The sequence below is a fragment of the Bos grunniens genome, chromosome 3 (assembly GCF_055505025.1).
Source record: "Bos grunniens cultivar Pamir isolate PY7600 chromosome 3, Bosgru_T2T1.0, whole genome shotgun sequence".
In the NCBI taxonomy this organism is placed as follows: Eukaryota; Metazoa; Chordata; class Mammalia; order Artiodactyla; family Bovidae; genus Bos; species Bos grunniens.
The window spans coordinates 50098775-50125280 of record NC_141167.1 but is presented as its reverse complement, the minus strand read 5'-3'; positions in this window follow the sequence as shown (position 1 = coordinate 50125280).

Sequence of the window (26506 nt, the reverse complement as noted above, 5' to 3'; positions counted from 1 at the left end):
TGACCACTGCTGAGTTTTCCAAATTGGCTGACATTGATTGGAACACTTTCACAGCATCATCTTTTAGGATTTGAAATAGCTCCACTGGAATTCCATCACCTCCACTAACTTTGTTCATAGTGATGCTTCCTAAGGCCAACTTGACTTCACATTCTGGGATGTCTGGCTCTAAGTGAGTGATCACACCATCACAATTATCTGGATCATGAAGATCTTTTTTGTATAGTTCTTCTGTGTATTCTTTCCACCTCTTCTTAATATCTTCTGCTTCTGTTAGGTCCATACCATTTCTATCCTTTCTTGAGCCCCGCTTGGCATGAAATGTATTTCTAATTTTCTTGAAGAGATCTCTAGTTTTTCCCATTCTGTTGTTTTCCTCTATTTTTTGCACTAATCACTGAGGAAGGCTTACTTATATCTCTTTGCTATTCTTTGGAACTCTGCATTCAAAAGGGTATATCTTTCCTCTTTTCCTATGCTTTTTGCTTCTCTTCTTTTCACAGCTGTTTGTAAGGCCTCCTAAGACATCCATTTTGCTTTTTTGCATTTCTTCTTCTTGATTATGGTCTTGATCCCTGTCTCCTGTACAATGTCACGAACTTCCGTCCATAGTTCATCAGGCACTCTGTCTATCAGATCTAGTCCCTTAAATCTATTTCTCACTTCCACTGTATAATCATAAAGGATTTGATTTAGGTCATACCTGAATGGTCTAGTGGTTTTCCCCACTTTATTCAATTTAAGTCTGTATTTGACAATAAGGAGTTCATGATCTGAGCCACAGTCAGCTCCTGGTCTTGTTTTTGCTGACTGTATAGAGCTTCTCCTTCTTTGGCTGCTAAGAATATAATCAATCTGGTTTTGGTGTTGGCCATCTGGTGATGCCCATGTGTAGAGTCTTCTCTTGTGTTGTTGGAAGAGGGTGTTTGCTATGATCAGTGTGTTCTCTTGGTAAAACTCTATTAGCCTTTGCCCTGCTTCATTCTGTACTCCAAGGCCAAATTTGCCTATTACTCCTGGTAGCTCTTGACTTCCTACTTTTGCATTCAAGTCCCCTATAATGAAAAGGACATCTTTTTGGGGTGTTAATTCTAGAAGGTTTTGTAGTTCTTTATAGAACTGTTCAGCTTATTCAGCATTACTGGTCAAGGCACAGACTTGGATTACTCTGATATCAAATGCTTTGTCTTGGAAATGAATAGAGATCATTCTGTCATTTTTGAGATTGCATCCAAGTACTGCATTTCAGACTCTTTTGTTGACAATAATGGCTACTCCATTTCTTCTAAGGGGTTCCTGCCCCATTAGTAGATATAATGGTCATCTAAGTTAAATTCACCCATTCCAGTCCATTTTAGTTAGCTGATTCCTAAAATGTTGACATTCACTCTTGCCATCTCCTGTTTGACCAATTCTAATTGGCCTTGATTCATGGACCTAACATTCCAGGTTCCTATGCAATATTGCTCTTTACAGCATCAGACCTTGCTTCTATCACCAGTCACATCGACAACTGGGTGTTGTTTTTGCTTTGGCTCCATCCCTTCATTCTTTCTGGAGTTATTTCTCCACTGATCTCCAGTAGCATATTGGACACCTACTGACTTGGGGAGTTCATCTTTCAGTGTCCTACTTTTTTTGCCTTTTCATAGTTCTCATGGGGTTCTCAAGGCAAGAATTCTGAAGTGGTTTTCCATTCCCTTCTCCAGTGGACCATATTCTGTCAGACCTCTCCATCATGACCTGTCCATCTTGGGTGGGCCCACAAGGCATGGCTTAGTTTCATTGAGTTAGACAAGGCTATCGTCCATGTGATCAGACTGGCTAGTTTTCTGTGATTGTGGTTTCAGTCTGTCTACCCTCTGATGCCCTCTCTCAGCGCCTACCATTTTACTTGGGTTTCTCTTACCTTGGACTTGGCATATCTCCTCACGGCCACTGCTCCTGACCTTGGATGTGGGGTACCTCCTCTCAGCTGCTCCTGTGCCATGCAGAAAGAAATGGGAATACCAGAACACCTGGCTCTTGAGAAACCTGTATGCAGGTCAGGAAGCGATAGTTAGAACTGAACACGAAACAACAGACTAGTTCCAAATAGGAAAAGGAATACATCAAGGCTGTATATCTTCACCCTGCTTATTTAACTTATATGCAGAGTATATCATGAGACGTGCTGGGCTGGAGGAAGCACAAGCTGGAATCAAGATTGCTGGGAGAAATATCAATAACCTCAGATATGCAGATGACACCACCCTTATGGCAGAAAGTGAAGAGGAACTAAAGAGCCTCTTGATGAAAGTGGAAGTGGAGAGTGAAAAAGTTGCCTTAAAGCTCAACATTCAGAAAACGAAGATCATGGCATCTGGTCCCATCACTTCATGGCAAATAGATGGGGAAACAGTGGAAACAGTGCCTGACTTTATTTTGGAGGTCTACAAAATCACTGCAGATGGTGACTGCAAACATGAAATTAAAAGATGCTTACTCCTTGGAAGGAAAGTTATGACCAACCTAGAGAACATATTAAAAAGCAGAGACATTACTTGGTCAACAAAGGTCCGTCTAGTCAAGGCTATGGTTTTTCCAGTAGTCATGTACGGATGTGAGAGTTGAACTATAAAGAAAGCTGAGCACAGAAGAATTGATGCTTTTGAACTGTGGTGTTGGAGAAGACTCTTGAGAGTCCCTTGGACTGCAAGGAGATCCAACCAGTCCATTCTAAAGGAGAACAGACCTGGGTGTTCATTGGAAGGACTGATGTTGAAGCTGAAACTCCAATACTTTGGCTACCTGATGCAAAGAGCTGACTCATTTGAAAAGATCATGTTGCTGGGAAAGATTGAGGGCAGGAGGAGAAGGGGAGGACAGAGGATGAGATGGTTGGATGGCATCACCAACTCAATGGACATGAATTTGGGTAAACTCCAGGAGTTGGTGATGGACAGGGAGTCCTGGTGTCCAGCGATTCATGGGGTCGCAAAGAGTTGGACACGACTGAGCGACTGAGCTGAACTGAACTGAACGTTTTAAACTTGTCAGTTCTTCCTTTCAATCATTGTCAGCTTCCAGAAACCCAGTTCCCAGCAATCCCCTCTGAAGCAATTCATTCCAATTCACAGCTGGGGCACTAAACTGATTTTCTTTAAGCAAAGTTTATTGATATATTATATAATTAAGTGTTCTGTTTCTCTATCTTCTTTGAGGTCAAAGATATAAAAAGACAACAGATTCAGATTGCATTTTATAGGGCTGCTACTCAAATTTCTCGGCTTCTCAGGTGGCGAAGTGGAAAAGAATCTGCCTTCCAATGCAGGAGATGCAAGAGACACAGGTCAATCGTTAGATCAGGAAGATCCCCTGGAGTAAGAAATGTCAACTCACTCCAGGGTTCTTGCCTGGAAAAATTCAATTTACAGAGGATCGTGGAGGGCTACAGTCTGTGGGGTCACAAAGAGGCTGATGCGACTGGTGCATGCATACATTCAAATTTCTAGTTTATTCTTTGGCTCTCTTGACCCTTATAGTGGATGACCACTTGTATGTATAAATAGTCTTGTTAAGAAGAATCATTTGACTCTATTTGTTGGAAAAGTATTTGCCTGTCTCATTTTTTATTGCTTGATGTTTATTTCCATTAAAGAGAAGCATAGTTTTACTCTAAGCACACTCTCTTAAACAATGCTTCACTTTAAACATGCCAAGTTTAATTTTTAATATTGTCTTTTAACACTCAGGAAAAGAAAAATTATGCTCTCACACATGCTTGTTTAAAAAATCATGATATTGCTTTAATTTTCAATTTTCTTCAGCATTATTCATTTTCTAGTAAGAAGGCTAATACTGCATCAATTTTGCATTCTGGTCTACATTTTATAAAATTCCTTCATATAATATATGATTTGGGTTTCATAATGGCATACAAAAGTAAGCAGGCAGTTCTCATCATCCACATTATAAAGAAACCAAATTTAAGAATTGGGACTTTCCAAAAGTCGTATAGCCAATGAAAAGGATAGAGTGTTGAAACTTAGGTCTTTTGATTTTATGCCTTACCTTTTTAAGCACATTGTTCTTAGGAAAAAAAAAAAAAAAAGGAAATGACACAGATGCCTTTTAAAACAGTCTTCCAATGGTTTATTTTTTAGCATTATAGTTACCATCTTAAGAAAATGGACATCATATATGGTTATGTATGATGTATGCTTGTTAAAGCGTATCTTTTTATTTTTTTTTTATTTTTTTCCTCAAAAAGGAGAGATTCATAAAATGCTCATTGTAGTTGAGAGGAAAAGTTATAAATCAGATAAAGACATCATTCAAAATCATTTTACATTGAGAGTAATAAGGGATGAGCTTAGTTTTTGCAGAATTACCATGTTATCAATAAATTGGAAAGACTATAGAAAGAACCAATTTCCTATTCTTGTGAACAAATTGCTGCTTTGAATAGTTTTGTTGGTGCCTGGAAAGGAGAAGGGAGGCCTCCAGTTTGTTCTGTGATGTGTAATAATTGAGTAGTTGATGATAGCACCGTAGTTTTCACTGTGATTATGGAGTAAATTTTTTCCACAGTGGGTGTTGCTCCCTGAGAATAGAGGATGAATCATTTTCTTACATCTAGTGGTGAACACTGAACTTAAAAATGAGACTGTTTGTACTTAGAGAGGGATTCCCAGGGGGCTCAGTGGTAAAGAATGGCCAAGCAGGAGATGCGGGTTTGATCCTTGGGTCGGGAAGATCCCCAGGAGAAGGAAATGGCAACCTACTCCAGTATTTTTGCCTGAAGAATCCCATGGAAAGAGAAGCCTGGTGGGCTAAGGTCCATGGTGTCGCGAAAAGAGTTGAACACGACTGAGTGATTAAACAGCAGCAGCAGTGCTTAGAAATACAGTTAACAATAATATGAAGTATAGTTGAAATAATTTTAGAAAAGAGAATCACCCACAAGATATTTAACAACAGTGGATTAGAAGTACAGGTAATTTATATGTTATATTTATTAACGATTTTGAAGAAGTAGATATTAAGTTGGTGAAGTGTGCCCATTACATGAAGTTTTCTCTGAGAGTAAACACTTAGGATGATTGTGAGAAACTCTAGATGAAGTATTAGATAGCATACTTTCAGAAAATATTAGATGGGTCTAAAATAATGTGTGTCAATAAAAAAAAAAAGCCTCCTTTATGTCTGCAGATTTTTTTAACCTCGTGACAGTTCAATCAGTCCCCGTGGGGCTAGAGTCAATTGGTGTTTAAAGTGTGACAGTAATGGAAAATAACAATACTTTGTAAGAGATTCATGATTCAGATGACAGCTGCCATGATTCTATGATCTCACCTCTCAAAAGGAGTGCCCTTTTTTATAGTTGATTATTTCATCTGAGAAAAACCATAGAGAGTATGTGTTTCAAGATAAGAGAAATATGTAATTTTAAAAGCTGGCTGTAAACCAACTATAAACCATTTGTAAATATGATATTTTTTTGGTGATAGGAAATGCTCTTGATTGAGCTATTGCATTCAATACTATAAAAAATAATATGAGAAAATTATTTCCATCATATTGTCCTTAATATTTTATTAAATGACTACTTAATTCAAACTACAATTAAGTCATTAGATTAAAAAAAAAATGTGTCTCCTCTTATCATGAATTCCCTGGTGGCTCAGATGGTAAAGAATTTGCCTACAATGCAGGAGACCAGGGTTTAATTTCTGGGTTGGGAAGATCCCCTGGAGAAGAAAATGGTAACCCACTCCAGTATTCTTGGTTGGAGAATTCCCTGGACAGAGGAGCCTGCAGGCTACAGTCTATGGGGTCACAAAGAGTCAAACACAACTGAGTGACTAACACTTTTATTTACTATGAATTAGAAATTTGGGAGGGATTTGGCCCCCCACAATGATGAACTACCTTTATTTTTTAAATGCATTTAATCACATGACAAACTGTTTGAAAATACTAGTCAAATGTGGATTTTAAAAAGTTCTCTTCATAACACAGAATCACAGTTAGTATATTGATTATAATACTTTTACATGCCTTCTCTGTCTTAGGTGTTAAACAATCTTGTCTGGATAGATTACCATTTAACTGTGTACACAGGCTCAGGTAAGAATGAATTCTACTAGTAGTATTGGGAATATGGTATGTGTCAAACTGTGCTTTGTTCTGGGAATACGAGACTAGGTACTTGCCCTCTGAGAAATCTTCAGACCATAAGATGCTAATCATATTTCAATGTAATACAGTAAGGACTCTGAGATACACAGATATTTTGAAAACCCATAGACAGTACTACTCAGCTCATTCTGAAGTAAGGTATGGGAAGATATTTGGAGAGAGTAAAAGTTAGGTTAAAATTTGAAATATAGGTAGGATATTTAAAGTTAAAAATTATTAAATATATTCAATGTGAACTTCATGAGGTGGAGAATAAGACAATGTGTTATATAACACTAAATGGAATTTATATATAATTTATATTATGTCATTATGAGACATGGAACAATGGACTGGTTCAAAATTGGGAAATGAGTACATCAAGGCTGTAAATTGTCACCCTGCTTTTTTAACTTATATGCAGAGACCATCATGTGAAATGCCAGGCTGGATGAATCATAAGCTGGAAACAAGATTGCTGGGAGAAATATCAACAACCTCAGATATTCAGATGATACCACTGTAATGGTAGAAAGTGAATTGGAGCTAAATAGCCTCTTGATGAGGTGGAAGAGGAGAGTGAAAAAACTGGCTTAAGACATAACATTCAAAAAACTAAGATCATGGCATCTGCGTCCAACTCTTTATAACCCCATGGACTGTAGCCTGCCAGGTTCCTCTGTCCATTGGATTCTCCAGGCAAGAATACTAGAGTGGGTTGCCATTTCCTTCTCCAGGGGATCTTCCTGATCCAGGGATCAAACCAAGGTCTCCTACATTGGCAGGCAGGTTCTTTACCACTAGCACCACCTGGGAAGTCCCTCATGGCAAATAGATGGAGAAAAAGTGGAAACAGTGGCAGCTTTTATTTTCTTAGGTTACAAAATCCCTGAAGATGGTGATTGCATGCGTGCAATTAAAAGATGCTTGCTTCTTAGAAGAAAAGCTGTGACAAACCTGGACAGTATATTAAAAAGCAGAGACATTGCTTCTCCGACAAAGGTCCATGTAGCCAAAGCTATGATTTTTCTAATAGTCATGTATGGATGTGAGAGTTGAACCATAAAGGCTGAGTGCTGAAGAACAGTTGCTTTTGAATTGCGTTGCCGGAGAAGACTCTTAGAATCCTTTGGACAGCAAGGAGATCAAATCTGTCAATTCTAAAGGAAATCAACCCTGAATATTCATTGGAAGGATTAACACTAAAGCTCCAATACTTTGGCCAACTGATGCAGAGAGCCAACTCAGTAGCAAAGACCATGAGGCTGGAAAAGAGTGAATGCAAAAAGAGAAGGCAGTCGTAGAGGATAACATGGTTAGATAGCATCACTGACTCAAAGGATACGGTTTGAGCAAACTCTGGGATATAGTGTAGGACAGGGAGGCCTGTCATGGTGCAGTCCATGGGGTCGCAAGGAGTCGGACACAACTTAGCAGCTGAACAACAGCAACATATTGTAAGGGTATGAAATGTACATCTGTGCATGTGTATTTGTAGATTTATAGGGGTGTGTGTGTGTGTGTGTGTGTGTGTGATATGAACTGGAGTGAGGATTGAGAGAGCCTTCTAAGAGACAGTTTTGTCATTTGTGTAGGGAAAACACTTAAGATAATTCGGACTCTTCATGATAAATGTTCTCACAACACACTCTTGTAAATTTGAATCCAGTGAGCCTTAATAGGCTTGTTCTGTCTGATCTTGACTGCTGTGAAGTAGTCTCAGACCTGAAACGTGGAATATATCAAAAAGCCTTTTTGGTTCATTTCAGGATGAAGGTCACATCCATATTAATTGCCCTTATACTGAAGCCTTCCTAGAGGCCACCTGTCAGAACATCTGGAGCTTGTGTTGCTGCTGCTGCTTCCAACACGGCACCATTTCCACCCTTACTTTGACTTCAAAGAACCCATCAAGGTTGATGGTAAGAATCTGGGAAGGGACATGGCAGAGATTTACTGGCTCAGGCTCAGTTCTCTCCTAGAATACTAAAATTACTTTTTCTCTGTTTCTGGATCTAGCAAATACAGGTCATGTAAATTTAATATTTTCCAAAATGCCCTTTGAATAGACACTTACTAAAAAAATATATTAGTTGATTTCCCAGGTTTCCCTTCAGGTTTTAGATTGAGCATTAATTCAAATGTTTTAGATTGAGCATGAATTCAAATGATCTGTTTTACATTTCTGTGAAATAAACAGCACCACTGCAGGGACCTCACCTACATTTGGGCTAAGTTTGAATAGGTGCATGTATGCTTAGTTGTTTAGTTGGGTCTGACTCTTTGTGACCCTGTGTATAGACTGTAGCCCACCAGGCTCCTCTGTCCAAGGGATTTTTCAGGCAAGAATACTGGAGTGAGGTGTTATTTTCTCATTTCCTTTTTAATTTTTTTTTGATTAATTTCTCTCTCTCTCTTTTTTTTTATTGGAAGATAATTGCTTTACAATACTGTGTTGGCCTCTGCTATACAATAACATGAATCAGCCACATGTATACGTATGTCCCCTCCCCCCTGAACAACCCTCCCATTTCCCACCCCATCCCACACCTCTAGGTTGTCACAGAGCACTGGGTTGAGTTCCCTGTGTCTTCCCACTCTCTATCTATTTTATATATGGTAATGTATATGTTTCCATGCTATTTTCTCAATTGGAACCATCCTCTCCTTCCTCCATGTGTCCACATCTGTTTTCTATGTCTGTGTCTCCATTGCTTCTTAATTCTCTTTATTATTAATTTCAAACTTGCTGTGGATGCATGTGGTGTAGGAAAGATGAATTAGTCAGTGATGAAATTGTGTGAGAAACAAGGGGTATACAGACAAGGAGGCTTCTTTGCGTCAATATTTCTTGGAGTGTTTGATATGTTAATGCCCAGTGAAAACCTTATAGAGACGTATGGCTAGGAGGAAGAGTTATTGATCATATTTCCTTAACCTATTTGATTTTTTACTTGTATTTTTTCATTGTTTTTATTTTCCAAAGCATTTCATAGAGCACACTTTAGGAAATGCTGGCTTCGGTTATGTTATTCAAGTAGATTATTTTCATGTGGCTCTTAGTACCTGTTAGCATTCTGTTGGAAACAGGATTCTCTCATCAGTGAGTCTACTCCCACCCAAGACTAGTTCTGACCTCTTGGTGTCAACCATATCTTGGCCAATATTTTGTCTTTTTTACCACCATACCTAGACCCTGGACCAGCAATCTGCCTGTAGTCTAAATTTCCTACTGCCCCAGGTGTCTACTTGTATTACTTTGGATGACGAGACAGGTAATAAATTTATAGAGTAGTATGCTAAATGAAGATCAATGCTATGGAGAAAAGAGTAAGTAGCACTAATAAAAGAAATGAGTGATCAGTTACTGTTTTATGTAAGGAGGCCGGAAATGACTTCTCTAATGAGGTGATGTTTGGACAGAGACCTACTAAGGGTACATAAGTGACCTGATGATAAAAGATGAAAGTAGATAAGGTGGGATTCATGGTAACTTTGAGTGTAACTTTTTTCTTTTTGCAGGACCATCATTACTCTCCATTTGAAAATACTCCAGTACTCTTGCCTGGAAAATCCCATGGGCAGAGGAGCTTGGTAGGCTGCAGCCCATGGGGTCGCGAAGAGTCGGACACGACTGAGCAACTTTGCTTTCACTTTTCACTTCCATGCATTGGAGAAGGAAATGGCAACCCATTCCAGTGTTCTTGCCTGGAGAATCCCAGGGACAGGGGAGCCTGGTGGGCTGCCGTCTATGGGGTCGCACAGAGTCGGACACGACTGAAGCAACTTAGCAGCAGCAGCAGCAGTACAGGAAAATCATTATTTTTATAGCTCAAATTCACTTATTTGGAAAAGCTATAAATATGTTTTTCCTTCTTTAAAAAATGTATCAAGTGATTAAATGGTATTTGGTATCATTCTGATTTTTTTTCAATAGAGATTTAAATCTAAACTTAAGCTGTTTATAAAAGGAATAATTTCTTAGCTTTGTGTATGCCTTTCTAAGCACTCATAACTCTAAGAATAGTTGCAATCCAGTTGTATACTTTCTATTATAATACATAACAGGTTTCTTCTTTGAGTCAGCATCAACTTTATACCTTGCTGAACTGACATATATGGTATTGAAGAAAATTTGTTATTCCCCTATTTTTCTCCTTAAGGAAACCAGAAGTCACCTATTATAACTAATTTCTCCTATTTTGAATATTATTATATTTTAAAATAATAATAACAGTTCAGTTTACAAGTCTCATTACAATTTTATGTAACATTTCATCAAATTACTTTCTATAGCAAACTTAAAATTAATATATTTTGAATAATCACTATCAATTGGTGCTGTCTGAAGTGCTGAGTACACAGAGTAATATAGATAGTTTGCTGCTGCTGCTAAATCACTTCAGTCGTGTCCGACTCTGTGTGACCCCATAGAGGGCAGCCCACCAGGTTCCCCCGTCCCTGGGATTCTCTAGGCAAGAACACTTTAGACCTTCTCTTTTAAGACGTTTATATCCCAGAGGTCATGTGAGGTACTATTGATTTTTCTGTTCTATGGGTGAAGACACTGAGGCAGATTGAACTTGGGTTTACCTCACTTTACACCCTCTGCTCTTCATTGTTTTGTCATTTCTGCATGTTATCTAGGGAATTAGGGAAACTCATCAATAAGCTGAGAATTCAATACAGTATTGGTCCATATTTTATGGCTGAAGGCATGATGCCAAGTTCTGGAATGAAAATCTGTCATGTTGTAAATCAACAGCTCTTCTGCATCAGCTGGGGGATAAAAAACACCTTGGGTACTATTTAAAAGAAAGATTTTTTCAGCTGTATCTTCAGACAATAAGTCTGTAATAAACTGCATTTTTAATAATTTCTTGAGTGATTCTGATGCAGATGACTTGTGAGCCAAGCTTTGTGAAATGTAGTTAATAGTAATAAGGTCTGCAAAATGTTAAGGGAGACAGTCAGTAATTAAGCTAATGGGTCCATCAGACAAGACAGGCATAAATAGGGCCACAAAAGTGCAGCATCAAAGTGAGCTCTGGTAAGTTAGAACACTGAAAAGGTAAGGATGCAATTGTGACCTTGGCATTTATTTTTTTAAATCTCAGATTGTGCTAGTCGATTTGTGTCTGTTGGTCTCATCCAATGTCCAGTCACTGGGCTTGGGACTCCATTGGATTTCATTATTCAGGGGAGCCTCAGTGCCCTGCTTGTCAGAGACACACTCAGCATAAGCCTAGAACAAGCCTCCTCCCAAACTTGAAGAGGTCATGACCACACTACTCTTAATGTCAATGACTACAGACTAATTATAAACAAAGTGTTAGCATCCTGCTCTTATCCAATTCTAAGTTTAGAGGTGTTTCAGGCATTGCAGGCTTTGAAGAAGATGGCACACACACACACAAATAGAAACATTCAGGTTTTTTTTTAAAGCATTATAATGATCTTTTCAAATTCATTTGAGACATAATCCATAAACCTAAATTTATTATTTAGTATATAGCATTGAATGCAGATACTTTTTTTGCTTATAAAATGTTCTTTGTTGACTTCATTCTAAATGGAAAAAGTCAGAAGAAAAAAAGTACTGAAAACAACTTGAAAGACTTGTGCTGCTCTAAAATCTCTTTCATGGGTAAATAATAACTGATTCATAACTTCAAGGTTTTATATTTGGCCAGAGTAAATTCTTTGTATAAATTTTAAATGACATTTAATTACCCAGTTTTTCAGAGGTAAGTGGATTTTTACATTCAGGTAGTTTATTTTATTGGTCTTTTGTCTTTGTATAGTTTGAGGAAAAGGATAAGCACATTTTTTTTTCCTGTCTCTTCAGAGGAATGATTTCTAGAAACTATTCATTTCAAAGATACTTTGTCATACTTCTACTGCAGCTAACTCTTGAGAATTCCTTTTAAAGACAACAAGGAAGAATGTTGAAGAGGAATCTACTGACAATCCAAAAGCTCACTGAAGTCACCTTTTTCAGCATCAATGTCTGAAGAGTCTGATTTAGCAACAAGTTAATCGAAATAAATGAATCCTGCTAGTGAATTAATGTGATTTTAACTGGGATTCACTCTTTTCAAATAATGTTGCAGCTTTTGTGGTTTAATAGCTTGATTCAAATTATGAGAATTGCAAATTGTGTCAGACCAGCAAGTGTTTTGTGAAAACTCCCAAATCTCATTACACAGTTGATATCTCATTTAACTTATGGCAAGATTAGAAAGTGACTTCAAATATGTCAATATGTCCACTGGTGTTTCTTAAAGGCTTAAGAAAACCTTAAGCAGTATGCATTCAATTATTTAAAGGGGAAGAGTAAGTGTCAATCATCTCATTCCATCTATGATTCTCTTATTCTTTGAAAAAACAAACAAAAAATATTTCCCATATTTTCTGGTGGTTATATACTTAGTATCTTTCTCTTCCACTCTGTTTTTTAATTAGGAACTTCTGGGGACTTTTGTCACAGTACTCAGTTCATAGATACTTAATAGATATTTGCTGAATGAATGGATAGATGAATTAATAGAAAATTTATTTTGTGTTTGCACAGAATACATTTGTCTCTGGAAGGAAGGAAGCAAAGAGGAAAAAAGTACAGTAAAAGACTTCCTGGGACACATAATCTGGAAACAGGGTGAACGCATGCCTAATCACCAGGGTTTGCTTTCATTATGTGTTTAGTGGCCAGGTAGAAAAGCCTATCACATATGCCATCACAAGGCCAGGGAGACAGTGGCATTTCTTCCACTTAATGACTACTTGACCTTGGGTAAGGCACCTTAATTCTGATTCCTCATTTTTTATATAAGTTTTTGTATAAAGCTGCTCCCACAGACTCAGATGATTATGAAAGGCACGTACCATTCTGCTTGAACCTTTTAGTCCTTCTTCCCCAATAGCCAGCTGCCCTATATCCTGTGTTCTGGGAGGAGGGTAATGATTTTATTTTAAAATGTTGCGGATGTATTTCCTGAGTATCTGTCTGGAAGCCCTGCGATTCACTCAGGCTTAACTTACAAAGTGGCAGATCTCTCCCTTTAGGGCAAACACATCCGCTGCTGTGTTTACAAAACCAGTGAAGGCATATTCCTCTTTCTCCTTTAAAGTTTATTCATGCCTCCATGTGCTCAAGGAGGCATGACTAAGCTGCATGGCATGAGGAAGTCTCAGGAAGTAGAAGTTTTTTAATAGCTATAGAGCCTAGTTCTAGCAATACAGATTGATTAAAGTGGTGCAGCTCTTGTAATTTATTTTGTGCATATGAAAGTAATTTTTACATATAAAAATGGAACCTTCCTCTATCAGGCAGCATCCAGGCACATTTTCACATTATTTAGTTGCATAAGTACTGAACTGAGAATCAGCAACTGTGGGCTTGGTTTATGTCTCTGACTTGTTTTTTTGACCTTGACTTAGCCCATGACTGACTATGAGGGAAAAAAAGCATGGCAAAAACTCTATATGCTTAATAATGACCAAGTGTGTACCACTTCCATTAAAAACAAACAAAAAAACCCCCCACAAACTTGCAGTCTCAGAATTCATTTTACTTTTCTAGCAGCTTTTATTCAATTTAAACTTCAAAAGCCAAAAGGGTAATATTTTTTAAACATAAATTTGATCAAAAGTCTCTGATAATTCTGCTTAAAAGTCTCTGATAATTCTGAAACTCCATTGCCTATGGTAATAACACCTAAACCCTATAGCCTGGCATTCAAACCCCTTCACATATCTTGCCTCAGCCTAGACTGCAGCTGAACAAACAGGGACAGAGCAGGGTCCTGCTCCTTCCTCCCCAGTATCTCACACCCCAGCCCATCTCTCCTTTGCACCCTGCACTTGTTACATTAGACTACTCTCAGTCCAGAAAACAGCCCAAATATATTTCCTTTATATTCTCTTTGCTGATGCTGTTCCTTCAGCTTAGAATACCCTTTCCTTTTATACTCCCTTTTCCACAGAGGCAGGAGGAAAAGGGGACGACAGAGGATGAGATGATTGGATGGCATCACCAACTCGATGAACATGATGAGGGAGGAAAGGAACAGGCCAAGCTGACTCCATCTTGAAAAACAAGGAAACTCAGTCTTGCACTTTCAGTGAGCTTTGGACTATGTGCCCGGTAGCCATGGGGATAACATACCTACAGCTGACTTGGGCTCCCGGACTGATAAACACCAGATTCCATATCAAGACTTCGGATCTCAAAGAAGACTGTAATAGTCCCTATGTGGTCAATTACCTTTGTCATCTTTAAGGCACCCATTGGTGTAGGCTACAATGTATAACCAGCTGACCCTTCTGATTATGAATCATGGCTGTAACCTGATTGTGTCTCCCTTTAACACTTTCCAAGCTAGGTTTAAGGAATTTGGGGATGTGGGCTTGAGCTGTACACTTAAGATTTTTAAAGTTTTCACAAAAGTCAATCAGGGTCCTTGGGTAAGAGGAGACTCTGCCTTGGGCCCGCTGGTGTAATAAACTGCACTTCACTATCTGCATTGTCCTTCTGAGTAAGTTTGTTTCCTGGAACATGTTGCTACAACAATGAGTTTGAGCAAGATCTGGGATCTGGTAAGGACAGGAAAGCCTGGCGTGCTGCAGTCCATGGAGTTGCAAAGCACGTGACTGAGAGACTGGACTGAACTTCCACAGATGACCTATAAAACCTTTTCCCTATAGCTTTCTCTAACATATATCTTTACCCCAAAATACATGTTCCTTGAATCATATTTAAGCTGCCTTAATGCGTCTGTGTGTGCTAAGTCACTAGTCAGACTCTTGGTGATGCTATGGACTGCCAGCCAGAGTCCTCTGTCCATGGGATTCTCCAGGCAAGAATACTGTAGTGGGTTGCCATTTCCTCCTGCAGGGGATCTTTCCCACCCAGGGATCAAACCCTGGTCTCTTATGTCTCCTGCATTGGCAGGTGGGTTCTTTATCACTAGGGCCACCTGGGAAGCCCCCAAGCTGCTGTAATAGGTAGTACATTGTTGTATTTGACTCACTTTAGAGTAATTTTTACCTTTATTTTTCTCTTGCTAGACTTTGAAATATCTAAGATCAAGGACTGTTTCTTGTTTATTTTTAATTTTCTTGTGTCTTCCACAGTTATTTGTATTAAGTGACCATTTGATATTTGATGAATGGCATTGAATTTCTGGTACTTTTTAAATTAAAAGACACTTCTTGGAAGAAAAGTTATAACCAACCTAGACAGCATATTAAAAAGCAGAGACATTACTTTGTCAACAAAGGTCCATCTAGTCAAGGCTATGGTTTTTCCAGTAGTCATGTATGGATGTGAGATTTGGAGTATAAAGAAAGTTAAGTGCTGAAGAATTGATGCCTTTAAACTGTGGTGTTGGAAAAGACTCTTGAGAGTCCCTTGGACAACAAGGAGATCCCAACAGTCCGTCCTAAAGGAAATCATCCTGAATATTCATTGGAAGGACTGATGCTGAAGCTGAAACTCCAATACTTTGACCACCTAATGACTCATTTGAAAAGTCCCTGATGCTGGGAAATATTGAGGGCAGGAGGAGAAGGGGATGCCAGAGGATGAAATGGTTGGATGACATCACTGACTCAATGGGCATGAGTTTCAGTAAACTCTGGGAGTTGGCGATGGGCAGGGAGGCCTGGCGTGCTACAGTCCATGGGGTTGCAAAGAGTTGGGCACAACTGAGCAACTGAACTGAACTGTTTATTTTTAGCAGAACTAATACAATGGAACTGATTTGAGACAATTTGTGATTCCAGCAAAACTTGCAATTTAATTGGTGGTTTTCAGTATGAGGTAAACAAAGTATTAATACTAATAACTTGCTTTCTCAAATGCTCACTATATACATGGCACTATGTTAATGATTTTAGTATCAATTAATTCAATCCGTTTATTATATCTGAAAGTGAGTATTGTCTCAATTTCTAGTTGAGGAAAGTGAAGCTAAGAGAGGACAAATTGGTTGATCAAAATATGAAAGCTAATTAATGGTATAGCCTGGGTTTGAATTCAAGTTTATTTAGTTTCAATCTACACTGCTATGCTTAGCTGCTCACTCAGTCATGTCTGATTCTTTGCTACCCTGTGGACTGTAGCCCACCATGATCCTCTGTCCATGGGGATTCTCCAGGCAAGAATACTGGAGTGAGTTGCCATTTCTTTCTCTAGGGGATCTTCTCAACCCAGGGATTGAACCCAGGTCTCCTGCATAGCAAGTTCTTTACCATCTGAGCCACCAGGGAAGCCCTAATACACTGTGCTTAGCTGCTTAGGACTCATAGACAAAACTATGAGTCCTCCTCAATCCTCCCTATTCTTCATTCCCACATCCAATCCATTGGCAAGTTTTATGTTTATTATCTCTCTGGATAGAGTCCCAAGTCCATGTATTTTCCCCCATCTCCATTCTGTTCTTAACTACCATCACATCATTTTTTACTTTGACCATGGTAGTAAGCTCATCACTGATCTACCTGTCCTTATGCCTGTTCCTTAGTCCATGCTTTATTCTTTACTCATTCCTGGAATCTTTAACACAGACACACACACATACACACAGACACAAACACACAGACACAGACACAGACACACACACACACACACACACACACACACATTCCCATGTTACCACCTTCTTAAAGTCTTCCAGTAGCTTCTTACTGAGTTTATAATAAAAATACAAGACCTATGTAATCTGGCCCCAGCCTTTGTCTCAGATATCATGTCATGTTAGCTTGCAATTACACAAAATTCTTCAGTTGCACAGGCCCCCTGTTTGTTTCTCAGCTCCATCAGTCTTGTTCTTATCTCAGGGCATTTGTATTTGCTGTGGTCTCTGCTTAAAAGTTCTTCCTCTAAGAAACTTCCATAGTAGGATCTTACTAATCATTTAGGTGTCAGAGAGGCTTCTCAGATGTGAATAAGGATTCTATAACCTCTATTACTTTCTGTCATGTTACTTTTTTTTTTTAATCTTCTTGGCACTTATTGCTCTTTGAAATCATTTTTTTACTCTTTCTTCTCGGAAGAATCAAATCTTTGGTTGGTAGAGACTTTGTCTGTACTCTTCACTCCTGTAAATCCAAACCTAGTCAAGACACATATTTCAAATTTTTTCTGCCATTGATAGGTAGTGTTATAGAAAAATACACAACTAATTTCTGTTTGAAATTTTCAAGCTGATTTGGATGTCAGGAACATTTTCTTCAATCCATGGTATGCTGTATTGGATAATGAAGTCACACAGACCTGATCTAAGATTCTGGTTTCATCATTTACTGAGCTTGTTACACTGGGCTCTTTGACTCAATTTCTCCATCAGCAGACTTCCTAGAACATAGTATTACAATCTGTCAGATGACTGGCATATTGTCTGGCACTTACTATCTTGGAGCTATTTTAATGTGTAATATTACAAAAGAGATTCAAAGAAGTACTGAAGCCTAGACTTGGAAAGATAGCCAAAGAAGGCTCAGTGGTGAAGTAAAGTTACAAGCTGGGTTGAAAGGATTTCTATAGAGAAAGGAATAAGAAATTTTAACCAGTAAAAACTGTGCTATTAAGGACACAAATGTGAAAAATGAAAGACTCCTTTGGTGTATTAAGGGTACAAAAGTTTTACCAGATTAGAATACTGTACTTAGTAACTTAAAGGATATTTTTGGGAAATATGGCATAAAAAGAGGCAGAAATCAAGAAGATTTTTATTCTTAAGCTAATCTACCTATAATTTGGAATTTGCATATGGGCTTTATTTTATAAAAGAAATATTAGTAACCTGAATTTTGAAAATTGCTATTCTAATATTATATTATCCCTATTATATTACTTTAGTTTCTTTATTCACATTAATATACTATATTATATTATCATTGCCATGGTAGTAAATAAATAATTTTGTTGTATTATAACTATTAAAATATATTATATACCACATATAAATACAAAAATATATATTATATATATATATGACATATGGTTGTTTGTATACTTATGCATGTATACTTTTGTTTGTTTTTTAGTCACTGAGTTGTGTCCAACTCTTTGTGACCCCATGGACTGTACTCCACCAGTCTCCCTAGTATTGGAGTGAGTTGCCATTTCCTTCTCCAGGGGAGATTCCTGACCCAGGGATTGAATCCAGGGCTCTGCATTACAGGCAGATGCTTTAGCGCTGAGCCACCTGGGAAGCCTCTACATGTATACTACCTATGTGTAAAAGGAAAGTTGTTGCATACATGCATAGCTGCTCGATAATGTCCCACTTTTTGTGACCCCATGGACTGTAGCCCACCAGGCTCCTCTGATCACAGGATTCTCCAGGCAAGAATACTGGAATGGGTAGCCATTCCTTTCTCCGGGGGATCTTCCTAATCCAGGGATTGAACCTGAGTCTCCTGAATTGCAGGTGGATTTTTTAACCACCTGAGTCACCAGGGAAGCCCTCTTGAATAAATATTCATATTCAATTTTACTTAATTCATTGTTAATTTGAATATCTGTTCATAGAGTTTCCATGGTTACTGTTTCACTTTTTGACTCAGATCAGGTACTGTTAAATACAATCTATGAATTGTTTATATTTTAAGAAAAATATTAATTAAAATCTATTGTTTTATATCTTTATTTCTTTTCCTCCACCCCAAGACATAGAGTAATATAATAGTTTTACTTCCAGTATTTTTAAAGAAAATATTTTGATTAATTTTTTGGCAACCAGATAAGGAAGTAGAGAAAGGGAAAGAAAGGGATTAGCTAGATTATAGGGTTTCTGTAGGTACCAGATTCTATGCAAGGTATTTTCACACACTATTTTAATTTCACTTTTATAGCCCTGATAAAATGAACACATCATAAACTTAAAAGATAATGAGTCTCTGAATTCAGAGGCAAGGATCCATATAAGGCTTCCAGGTTGTGTTGTGTGTTGTTGTTTTTTTTTTTTTTCCTGAATGATCAATTCAGGCAACATACTGCTTCATACAGTGTCTTAGAAACCCTTATTGCCAAGTATTACTATTGTAGAAAAAATTAGAAATTGATTCTGAGACAGGTGGTTATTTCAAAGGTATCAGAGACATAAAAATATCTGGGTTAAAATATACCTAGGGAAAAGACATTGAGGAGTGTTGAGGAATATAATCAGAACCTGGAGACAACTGCTGATTCTGCCTCTGATGTGAGTCAAGTTACTGCATCAGAGGTTCGACATCTTGATTTAAAATAAAGGTGTATTAGGTAGAATAAAGGCTAAATTTCTGCAAAAAGAACCTATGAATACAGTGGTTTCAGTGCAATAGAAATTTATTTTTCATCCTAAAAACTTTGTTGCAGAGAGAATTCAGGGATCTGGGTTTCTTACACACTTTTGCTCTACTATCACCTAGGGGATTTTCCACACTTTCTTGGTTGCAGTTATGCTGTTATGCTGATACCATGTCTGAGCTTCAGACTGATAAAAGGTGGCGGGGAGGGGAGAGCAAATGGAGTCCGGGACAAGCCATTTCCCTTCATTGGTGAGAACTTGGCCATTTGACCATACTAAGTTACAAGAGAGATTAGAAATTGTTAGACTAACTGGATGATCATATACGTCAATAAAACTTAATTATTATAGAAGAAAGAACTGATGGACTTGGGGCGACAAATTACTATTCCTACAGGGCTGACATTTCTCTCTTTGACTTGTATGTGCAAGCACACTATTTAAAAAGTCTCTTTTATTTAAAAAAAAAATCACGTCACTAAAAAGGATTTTACCTCTTCACCCTCTCTACATTCAAGGTCATATTTTAAAGTTGTGTGACACCTGGTAGGCCATGTACTCCAATGATTCTGTAGTATTTGGAGATCTGTAGCCAGTTTCCTCAACCTTATCCAATATATGTTGGCAACTGTTCCCATCCTCACCCCCAATTACTTGCACAGTCAAGCTACAGTTAGCTCATTATTTTCATTTGGCCAATTGATTTGTAAAGCCTGAATTAGAAATGTAAAGCCATCGGTTTCCTCCTGGCAATGAAACCTTGCTTTTGATAACTGGTGTTAATTCTCTGATGGCTCCGACAGTAAAGAATCTGCCTGCAATGCAGAAGACCTGGGTTTGATCCCTGGCTTGTTAGGATCCCCTGGAGAAGGACACTGGCAACCCACTCCAGTATTCTTGCCTGGAGAATTCCATGGACAGAGAAGCCTGCTGGTTACAGTCCATGGGGTTGCAAAGAGTCAGACACAACTGAGTGACTAAGAACATTTATTATAGCAAAAACTAATCTCAAGTTTTAAATTTGATTTTATTCCAATATCTGAAATTGTTTACTTAGAATTCTAAGTAATCATAAACACTGATACATGTGATAGACATGTTAGTTGAAAATATCTGTGAGGTTTTTCAGGTTTCATAGTCATTTTACATATAGTCAACTCTAAATTTTGATATAAGCAACTTTTCTTTTAAAATATATATTAAAATAATTGTGACACAAGAATTTTAGCCAATACAAATATAATGCAATGAAAAAGATTTTTGTATTCCAGACTTCAGCTGTACAGCCCAAAGATAAATAATTTTAATAGTTTGGCGGTTTTCAATTCAGAAATGTTTCAGATATGCATTTCTATCATCTTTAATGACCATGTATGAATATACCATTGGCATTGTTCCATACCTTGTTGTATTTTTTTCATTTAATCACATATACTGTAGTGCAATGAGATCTAAAGCCAGTTTACCCTAAGGGCTACACTATTTCATTGTATTTCAGATGTACCATCATTTATGTAATTACTCTGTGTTAGTAGCCTTCTAGATTATTTCCAGATGTTTGCTATTATGCATAGACCCACCATTTCATCCCTGTGCATAAATCTTTTCTACATGTGCAAATATGCTTGTAGGAAAAATTCTTAGAAGATTTATTATTACAGAGTTTCATTTTTATTCTCTGAATTTTGTTTTTGTTGTTTGCTTAAAGTTTGAGAAGAGTTATAAAAAATATAAAGGACTTCCTGGTGGTGCTAGTGGTGAAGAACCTGCCTGCCAATGCAGGAGACATAAGAGATGCAAGCTTGATTTTTGGGTCAAGATCCCCTGGAGGATGTCATGGAAACCCACTCTGGTATTCTTGCCTGGAGAGTCCCATAAATAGAGGAGCCTGGCGGGCTGCAGGCCATAGTGTGCAAAGAGGCAGCTTAGCATGCACATACTAAATAAAAGCAATATAATAAGATATAAGACAACATTGTATATACAAATCTGTCTTTCTAACTAGGTATCAGATCAGATCAGATCAGATCAGTCACTCAGTCGTGTCCGACTCTTTGTGACCCCATGAATCACAGCACGCCAGGCCTCCCTGTCCATCACCAACTCCCGGAGTTCACTCAGACTCACGGCCATCGAGTCAGTGATGCCATCCAGCCATCTCAACTTCTGTCGTCCCCTTCTCCTCCTGCCCCCAATCCCTCCCAGCATAGAGTCTTTTCCAATGAGTCAGCTCTTCGCATGAGGTGGCCGAAGTACTGGAGTTTCAGCTTTAGCATCATTCCTTCCAAAGAAATCCCAGGGCTGATCTTCAGAATGGACTGGTTGGATCTCCATGCAGTCCAAGGGACTCTCAAGGGTCTTCTCCAATACCACAGTTCAAAAGCATCAATTCTTGGGCACTCAGCCTTCTTCACAGTCCAACTCTCACATCCATTTATGACCACAGGAAAAATCATAGCCTTGATTAGACGAACTTTTGTTGGCAAAGTAATGTCTCTGCTTTTGAATATGCTATCTACGTTGGTCATAACTTTCCTTCCAAGGAGTAAGCATCTTTTAATTTCATGGCTGCAGTCACCATCTGCAGTGATTTTGGAGCCCAGAAAAATAAAGTCTGACACTGTTTCCCCATCTATTTCCCATGAAGTGGTGGGACCGGATGCCATGATCTTAATTTTCTGAATGTTGAGCTTTAAGCCAACTTTTTCACTCTCCACTTTCACTTTCATCAAGAGGCTTTTGAGTTCCTCTTCACTTTCTGCCATAAGGGTGGTGTCATCTGCATATCTGAGGTTACTGATATTTCTTCCGGCAATCTTGATTCCAGCTTGTGTTTCTTCCAGTCCAGTGTTTCTCATGATGTACTCTGCATAGAAGTTAAATAAACAGGGTGACAATATACAGCCTTGATGAACTCCTTTTCCTATTTGGAACCAGTCTGTTGTTCCATGTCCAGTTTTAACTGTTGCTTCCTGACCTGCATACAAATTTCTCAAAAGGTAGATCAGGTGGTCTGGCATTCCCATCTCTTGAAGAATTTTCCACAGTTTATTGTGATCCACACAGTCAAAGGCTTTGGCATAGTCAATAAAGCAGAAATAGATGTTTTTCTGGAACTCTCTTGCTTTTTCCATGATCCAGCGGATGTTGGCAATTTGATCTCTGGTTCCTCTGCCTTTTCTAAAATCAGCTTAAACATCTGGAAGTTCACGGTTCACATATTACTGAAGCCTGGCTTGGAGAATTTTGAGCATTACTTTACTAGCGTGTGAGATGAGTGCAATTGTGTGGTAGTTCGAGCATTCTTTGGCATTGCCTTTCTTTGGGATTGGAATGAAAAGTGACCTTTTCCAATCCTGTGGCCACTGCTGAGTTTTCCAAATTTGCTGGCATATTGAGTGCAGCACTTTCACAGCATATTTTCATCCCTTTATCTTTATCTAAATCCTCTAAATTCTGGCCTAGGAGAGAGTGCTTCTACCACTACCCCACCCTTACCTTGGTAAACCATTGCTATGGCTGATTGCTCCCAGGCCTATAGTTTTCATTTAGGGATTCTATTCCTGAAACACTGCAGTTCTTTACATGTTTATTTGCCTGCCCCTGGAACCCAGCCTCACTCTTCAAGTTTGGCTGTGATTGTAAAATTTTGTAACTGTATTCTTCATTCTCCATAACAGTCTTGTCTTTTAAATGAGAGGGAATGAGAGTAAGTCCATTGTAGTTCATCAATATGACTCAATCTGTTTCTATCTTAAACAAATACAGTATTGTAAAGCAATTACCCTCCAATTAAAAATAAATAAATTTAAAAAAATTCTTAAATTCTTTTTTAGTTTTTAGCAACATTCAGATTTTTCACATTTTTTTGTTTCCTGTTCCCTTCCTTGAAAACCTGAAAATGAATCAGGGTCTATAGACATTTAGAAGGTAGAGACCAGTTTTTGCGTGAATGTATCTAAAGTGCATCAGTTAATCAAGTTGTACACTTTAAATATCATACAGTTTTCTTAAATATACCTCAATAAATCTGGAAAAAAAATAAAATGACTATGTCCAATTTGACATATTTCTTTAGTTAACAAAGCAGAAAAACAAAATAATTACTTTTGACTCACATTCAAGTTGTTGTTGCTGTTTAGTCGCTCAGTCGTTATCTGACTCTTTGAGACCCCCTGGACTGTATCACGCCAGGCCTCCCTGACCTTCACCATCTCCCAGGATTTGCTCAAACTTATGTCCATTGAGTCAGTGATGCATCCAACCATCTCATTCTCTTTCATCCCCTTCTCCTGCTATCAATCTTTCCCAGCATCAGGGTCTTTTCTAGTGGGTCAGCATCTTGCATTAGGTGGCCACAGTATTGGAGCTTCAGCTTTAGCATCAGTACTTCCAATGAATAGCTCAATCAAGAGTATTTCCTATCACCAAATAAATATCATATTTACAAATGGTTTATAGTTGGTTTACAGCCAGCTTTTAAAATTACATATTTCTCTTAACTTGAAACACATAATCTCTATGGTTTTTCTCAGATGAAATAATCAACTATAAAAAAGGGCACTCCTTTTGAGAGGTGAGATCATAGAATCATGGCAGCTGTCATCTGAATCCTTTAGAATTGACTGGTTTGATCTTCCTGCAGTCCAAGGGACTCTCAAGAATCTTCTCCAACACCATAGTTCAAAAACATCAATTTTTCGATGTTCAGCCTTCATTATGGTCCAACTGTCACATCTATATAAGACTACTGGAAAAACCATAGCTTTGACTATGATGACCTTTGTCTGCAAAATAATGTCTCTACTTTTTAATATGCTGTCTAAGTTTGTCATAGCTTTCCTTCCAAGAAACAAGTGGCTTTTAATTTCATGGCTGCAGTGACCATCGGCAGTGATTTTGGAGCCCAAGAAAATAAAGTCTGTCACTGTTTCCATTGTTTCCCCATCTATTTGCCATGAAGTGATGGTACCAGATGTCATCATTTTCGTTTGTTAATGTTGAGTTTTAAACCAGCTTTTTCACTCTCTTCTCTCACCTTCATCAAGAGGCTCTTTAGTTCCTCTTCATTTTCTGCCATAAATCCACATTATTCTTATATGTTCTTAAAAATCATTGCAAATACCAGAGAGTTGAAAAATATCTTCACTTAGCTTTTTCAGAGAGTGAGTAAGTGTTATATTTTCTAGGTATTGAATAGTATTTCCTGTACTGTAAACTTGTCACAGGGACACTGCTATTCTTTTTTGGTTTTTAATTGGAGGAATGTTGCTTTACAATGTTGAGTTGCTATTACTACCGTTACTTCATCCTTCTTCTTCTTCACCCTTTCATTACTGTCATTTTTAGATAATTTATTTCTATTGTTCTATTTTCTTCTTGTGAAACTTTTCATATTTAAGTTGATTTATATTCATTCTTATTATTTATTACCTTCTTTCATATATTCATTTTCTCCCTTTATTTATTTTTCTTCTCTTTTATTTTGATAAAGATTCTCAGGTTTCCTGTTTATCAGTGGTCTGATATTCTTTCTAGTACTGTTCTATGTTTTATATGTTAAACACATATTGTATTAAATACATACGCATCAAATTCTGCTGTTACATTTCAGGTATTTTGAATTATTTTCTGATTTTCTATACTCTTCCTTCTCTCCTTTATCTCAATACTGTCTTAGCTTCACATTTATATATGCCTTTTTGTAGACACTATTATTTCTAGGCTATTTTTTCCCTATGATAGTTAACTAGTGTTTTATAAAATTTTACTTTTTAAATGAAGTATTGTTTTTGGAAATATGCTTTTACACTGAGACTTCCTGGTGGTGTTCTTTTGTCTTTTTTACTGTGATTTTTTTCTTCATAGATGCAACTTTTTTTTTTCTTATTTATCTCTAAATTGACAGAGAGATTTATAGGTCTAGCATTTACATATCAGGTCTTTGATGCCTTGGTCATTGTTCACTTGCATCTGCTACCTCCTCCCATTCGAATTCAAATATGAAAGCCAGGTTGATTATGTAGAGCCTCTGTTATGATTGGCAAACACTTGGCATGTCTTTAGCGTGTGTCTAGTGGACTTGGACTGAAAAATCTCTTTTGTATTCTGTGCCTCATCTGGAAAGTATAGTGAAAGAATGAGTGCAGGCCCCTGTATGCAGAGTTCCCAACACTTACTTTGACTTCCATAAAGCATTTTCTTTACATCTTTGAATAAACAACACAACCCTGTTTCACTATTCCATATAATGATTTTATACTTCATGGCAATTACTCTTTCTAAATGGAAGGAGAAAGAGAACTGCAGACGGAGAAAAGGAAGAGTGAGCAAAATTCTCTCGCTGACAGTTAGAGAGCTGTCTCTCTATTGGGGGAATGACTGACTTTTACCTGGTCAGTATAGCTCTGTGCCCTGGACTTAGGACAATAAATTAACTAGTGATACGGCACAGCACTATTTGGTGTCCTTTCTCCTTTTGTCATTTGTAGATTGGAGAAAGTGTTTTATGATTCAACATGTATTTTTCAGTTCATCCCTATACGTAATATAAATACTGGACATTTCTCCAGGATTGTGGCATGTAAGTTTCTTTTGTCATTGTTCTATGTGCGTGCACACATGCTCAGTCCTTCGATTGTATCTGATTCTTTGCGATCCCATGGGCTATAGCCCTCCAGGTTCACTATCCCTGGGATTTCCCAGGCAAGAATACTGGAGTGGGTTGCCATTTCCTCCTCCAAAGGATCTTCCCAACCCAGGGAGAGAACTGGCATCTGCATTGGCAGGCATATTCTTTATCATTGAGCCACCTGGGAATCCCTCATTGTTCTACACAACTGGTTATTATTATTTTTTTTTTTTCCTTAATATCACAGCTAGGGTGACCAACTTGGCCCAGTTAACCAGAGACTTTTTCTAGGGTTCCAATGTGTGTGTGTGCCAAGTCACTTCAGTCATGTCAGACTCTTTGTGAACCTATGGATTGTAACCTATCAGGTTCCTTGCTCCATGGGATTCTCCAGGCAAGAATACTGGAGTGGGTTGCC